Raw genomic sequence first — 6,000 nt, 5'->3', positions numbered from 1 at the left:
TGCCCTGACCAGGAATCAAACTGGTGACCTTTCGGTGCACAGGCCAACACTCAGCCAACTGAGCCACACCAGCCAGGCCACATGCCATATCTTTTTGAGACATACGCAGACTGTATGTAGCACATACGTTCATGTAAGATGAAATAAAACAACAAACACCTGTAAATGTATAGGATGTGTTTAGGCCCTGGACAGATACCAGGCGATTGACAGAATACTCCAGAGAGCAAAGAAGGAAAATAAAGAATTTTTTTTGTTTGCTAAAAAATTCAATTCTTTGAGAGCCCCTAGACAAGCTAGCGGAGTATCCAGGTGTGCTTCAGGAATGATTTTTTAGCATCTCTGCCTCACACCCTGAGTTTTTAAACACACTGACCCTCTTCCCAGAGAAGGGGGCCCTGACCCACAGTGCCTAGGTCCGAGGGTGCTGGGGATGAGGTCACCCTGTGGCTCTGAGCCAACCTTCAGGGCAGGTGGCAGGGCCAGTGAGGTGCCGGGAGAGAGTGTGGTTGATAGGAGTTGACATTAAGGCCTCAGGGAAGCAGGCATTCCAGGGAGGACTAGAACTTGGCTGAGGAAATTAAAAGTGGCAGACATCAGAGAAAGGAGGGAGGAGGGGGTCATAAGATGCTCACAGGGCCCTGGTGGGCTTTGTGTAGGGAGAGCCCCCATAGCCACGGTGAGAACGGAGGCCACGCGATGTGTGCTAGAGCTGTGGGGGGTTACGTGGTCCCAGTGGCATTTCCTAGACCCTGGGAGGCGGTCAGTGCTGCTACTGGAGAAAGAGCCCGGGCCCAATGTTGCCCAGGGAGGCTTGCCCAGGCCCAGTCATGGCGGGGCCGTCCACAGAGGGCTCCTGGCTTCATTGGAGTCACTGAGGCTAGTTCCAGAAGGGGAAGAAAAGGCTCCTGTCTAAAGCCAGAGGGAAAAGAGAGACACACACACACCTCCTTTGAGAAAATGGCTAAGGCAGTGGTTCTCAACCTTGGCTGCACATTAGAATCACCTGGGAATCTTTTGAAATCCTGATTTCTGGGCCTCATCCTCCGGAAATTCTGTTTCTTTGTTACTAATGTTGTGGTCCCTCCCCATAACAAAGAGACAGAATTTCCGGAGGATGAGGCCCAGAAATCAGGATTTTAAAAAGATTCCCAGGTAATTCTAATGTGCAGCCAAGGTTGAGAAACACTGGGCTAAGGGCTCCAGGCTGGGACTTGGAGTTCCTTCAGAACATCAATCCAGTGGTATGCCGCGCCAGCACGGCCAAGGGTGAACCTGAGTGGGGGTGGTGAAGAATTAGAAAAGACAGACAAGAGAATAAAGCCGAGGCTGGGTGGGATGCTGCCCTCCCTGATGGAGAAAGACAGTGCCACGAACTACAACCCGTGTCCTTATTTTATATCCGGATTCCACGAGGCAAAGTAAGGGCGTGGTCAAGATGTTGACAACATTCTGGTGGGTTTCGAGCCTACTCAATTACATGCACCTGAACTCTATCAAGCCCACATCACTCAGGCACGTGGGGCCAGGTGTTCGGACCATAGGTTCAAGCTCACAACTATAGCTGTTGGCTATAATTGTGTTGGGCGGGCTCTGCCCTCCAAGCTGGGACTTGCATGTGGCCACGAAAGGACTGTGCCCTCTCATTAGTCCGAGGCTTGAACCTGTCCAAACACTGTAGCTGCTCTTCACACAGTGGGAGCTTCCAGAGCTCTGAAGGTCTGGGGAGGGCTTGAAGGAGTCCTATGGGATACCCCCAAACTTTGGACAGCACAAGTGGTTGGCAGGATATTCTGGAGGAAAAAGAAGACAAAGAAAGCATGTCTTAAATGTGTTGAAAAGTTAACTCTCTGTGAGACCCAGAATAGATAGCAGAAAAGGGAAGTGCAGGAGAAATGATTTTTGAGGTCTCTATCTCAGACTGTGAATTTCTAAATTTCTGAACCTTTCCCGAGAGGAAGGGTATTCGCTTACTTCATGTGGCCAGAGCCTCCAGAGCTCCCATTACTTCTCATTTATTTGTTCGTGTCTTATAACGCTGGCTAGGTCCTCCAATACAAATTCTAAATAGAAGTGGTAATGGGGGCACCATGTCTTCTTCCATCAGTAAAGAGAAATGTCTATCATTTCTTTTTGTTGTTGTTCATCCTTGCCCAAGGATATTTTTTCCATTGATTTTTAGGGAGAGTGGAAGAGAGAGGGAAAGACAGAGAGAAACACTGATGAGATAGAAACACATCAATTGGTTGCCTCCTACACAAGCCCCTACCAGAGCCTGGGCTGGGGAGAAGCCTGCAACCAAGTTATGTGCCCTTGACCCGGAATCGAACCTGGGACCCTTCGGTCCACAGGCTGACACTCTATTCCACTGAGCCAAATCGGTTAGGGCAGTGGTCGGCAAACTTATTAGTCAACAGAGCCAAATATTAACAGTACAATGATTGAAATTTCTTTTGAGAGCCAAATTTTTTAAACTTAAACTATATAGGTAGGTACACTGTTATTAACTTAATTAGGATACTCCTCAGGCTTAGGAAGAGCCACACTCAAGGGGCCAAAGAGCCGCATGTGGCTCGAGAGCCGCAGTTCACCGACCACTGGGCTAGGGCTCTATCATTTCTTCATTAAGTGTGATATTTACGGTTAGGTCTTAATAGATGCACCTCATGAAAGGTCTAGGACAAAAGTAGGAAAGAAATCCAGAGCATCCTATTTTGGTTAAATATTTTGCTCTGCAAAGCACAGGGGGGACATGTGCTAGAGCCAAAGAAGACACCGGATTGGAGCCCTTGCTGGGCTGGGCTGATGAAGAGGGTCTGCAAGGGCTTCGGCTGCAGGAGACCTTCATGCTTTCTGGTGCTAATTGTGCCTGTTCAACAGGAGGAAGAGGAGGCTCCTGTTCACTGAGAGAGGTTGGGGGCAGATCTTTTGAAAGAGTTGCCAAAAGTCCATATCCTGGCCTTCGCAGCCAGTTCAGGCCGTGATTTTGCAAATCAGAGAGTTGTTTACACAGAAACGTCTACAGCTCCTAAGACTGCCAGGGAGGGCCCCCAGCCCAGAAGGAAGGGGAAGTTACTACTGGAACAACACCTAAGAGGTTAAGGAACTCAAAATGCTGATCCTCTTGTTGTATTGTCTAGAGAGGATTGCTCACACCAGGAAAAAAACAAAACCAAAAAACCCCACAGTAGCTCAAGTCCTGAGCTATGCCTGGTGAGTCGGCCCCAGAGAGAAGCTCATTCTGGCACCTGCGACCTTTGGTTTATGCCCCTGGATGGCAGAGACCATGCAGGAGGTGAGGACCGAGAGGCCGGCAGAGGGAGGCCCTCCACGCACCCCCAGGCTGGAAGCTACTTAAAAGAGAGGGCTTTCATGGCATATCTTAACTAACAGGTTTCTCGCTAGAGACTGTTGGGATCTAACCCTCCCTCTACCACTTGCCAGATTCGTCCATTTTATCTTAACCTCCCCGAATCTCTTCATATACAAACGGAAATAGCGATGACCTCTTTCAGGGTTGTTACAAAAAAAAAAATAAATGAGATAAACTGTCACAAAGTCTAGTGCTGAGAAGTAAAATTATCAACACACATAGTGGGCCCATGTCAAAATTCTTATTTTAATTCATTCATGAAAGATCGATAAAGATGTTTGTTGTTGTTTTTTTTAAGCTGGTTTGAAGAATATTTGAGAATAGATAAAGACAGCCAGGAAAGGTGTGTCTAAGTAAGACTCTTAAGTGAGATGAGAGACTCTTTTAACTTTAAAAAGAGTGATGAAAACCCTAACAGTGAGGGGTTTGCCATCTCTACCAGGCTACCCAATCATATTACTCCATCAAGCAGGTAAACTGGCTTTATCCACTGGGACTTGTTAGTCAAATACTAGCATACTGTGCTGACCTTTGACATTTCCCAAAAGTGTCAGATGGTGGAGATTAACAAGTAGCCGCACTTGCTTCGCAGAGATGAAAGATATAAGCAATCAGCATTTTGTCTTTTTCCAGGTCCGAGATGTTATTTCTCATTCACACTGACACCCAGCAGAAGCCCAGCACGTGTTGGTAGTTTGCCCTCCCTTCTTCAGCCCATTTGATTTTAGGCTGAAGTCCCAGGTCAGGAGGCCAGGAGGTAGACTGGGATCTGGACCCCAACAGGATGGTCTGGCTCCCAGGTGGAGGAATGTATGGGACTTCCTTTCCATGGGAATAAGCCCATTTGTTCAGCTGCTAGGTACCAATTGCCCAATTCCAGATCCTCTGCCTGCCTTTAGGATTTTTGTCACAACCGTGAGGAACCTGGAGTCAGGAGCCTGGGGTGGAGAACCTGGCTGAAGAAGCAAGATTTCTGACAGGTCATCCTCACAGGCCCCGGAAATCTCAGTGGCCGGATCTGCCTCAATTGGTGAGCCAAGGTCTCCTTTGTGGGCCCAAATGTTGCATGGGCTTTCCTGCTAAACAACTTATTTCTCAACTTCCCACTGCCCTGTTCTTCTTTGGTAGCTGGGGAAACAGGAAACCAAATCACCTTGCTCTGGGCGACAAGCCTGTCTGACTCTGCCCAGTGGTTCCTGTAATGAAAACAGTCCTGTTTGTAAACCACAGTCTCCACGCCTACCACCTCCCTGAACCTTCCAGTGGTGCCCCCCTCACCTCCACCTCTTTCTCTAGGCGGCCAGTGCCAGTGGGGTCACCTCCCCTGCGCACCATGAGCTCGAGTATCAACTGTTGAGAGCTCGAGGTCAATGCGATTCTTCACAACCAGTGCCCATCACGGACAGGGAAATTCCAAGGGGGCACTCTGTCACCTTCCCCACAGTTTCCGAGTGGGGTTAAAATCAACAGACCCCTTGGCAAACAAAATTTGATAATGATAAGTCTCTCCCTCCCACCTCTCCAGAGGGGGTTCCTCTTCAGCCCAGGCTCCTGGGGTCAGAGGCACACAGCCATCCCCCAAGGGGTTGAAGGGCCCCTGGGGTGCTTAGGCAGAGGCTCAGAACCTCATGCACACAGAGGGACCCCAAGTCCGGTTTTGTCTCCCCCGGACAGTGCACCCCAGCTTCACTGGGCAGGAGGGGAGGGGAGAGGGGTGTGGGTAGCAGGAGAGAAACTGACTGTCCCTTAGCAGCATGCCCCTGCGAAGTCTACCCACCCACCCACCAAACTACAGACCATCATGGAATCACCACACTTTTCATTACTAACATCCAGCTGGAGGACAAGGGGTCTTAACCTTTTCGGGGTCTGGGACCCTCTTGAGAATCTGAGGAAAGCCAGGGAGGAATGTGCTGATGCCCGTACGCAGAATGATGCATCCACTCCCGTTCCACTTAGAGATGTATAATACACCTCCATCACCAACACCACTGCCTCATCACCCCAGTGGGGCAACAGAACATTTCCCAAGGTGCGGCAAGAAACCCAGCTCAGGGCTGGGTTCTGAAATTCCCATTCACCAGGCCCTGAGATGTTTCATTGGTCACCAGAGCCATCACCCCACAGGGCAGCGTTTGAGTTACCTGTTCTTGGAGGTGAGTTTAATGAATGTACTGGCCTGTCTGCCCATTCCTTTATTTTTTCATTGACTTGGGAGAATGGAAGGCAAAAGAAAAGGAAAGCTTCCAAAATCTGGGCCAGGGGCTATTAGTGTTACTTATCGTAGAATTCTAAACACCCACCTCCTGTCACACCACACACAGAATCTCTCTCTCTCTCTCTCTCTCTCTCTCTCACACACACACACACACACACACATCTATGCAGTTATTGCCCTAATTTCCCAAGAGTCTCATCTAAGACATTTAGCTGGAAATTAATATTTAGTTGAGAGAACAGTAGTTTTCCTTACATCACCCTGTTTCCATATCACCATTTGGAAGACCATTAGCTACAGTGTCATGGGCTTTTTAGAGCCCTAAGTCCTAGAGCCGGTGACTCAGGGCCAGGGCTAGAGGAGACTCAGAAATCACTTAGGGGGAAGGCAGAGAGGAAACCAGACACAT

This window comes from Myotis yumanensis, unplaced genomic scaffold (genome assembly GCF_028538775.1).
Source record: "Myotis yumanensis isolate MYYU_CA2020_CCGP unplaced genomic scaffold, mMyoYum1.0.hap1 SCAF_17, whole genome shotgun sequence".
NCBI classification, from domain to species: domain Eukaryota; kingdom Metazoa; phylum Chordata; class Mammalia; order Chiroptera; family Vespertilionidae; genus Myotis; species Myotis yumanensis.
Note: the sequence above shows the minus strand (reverse complement) of the source record.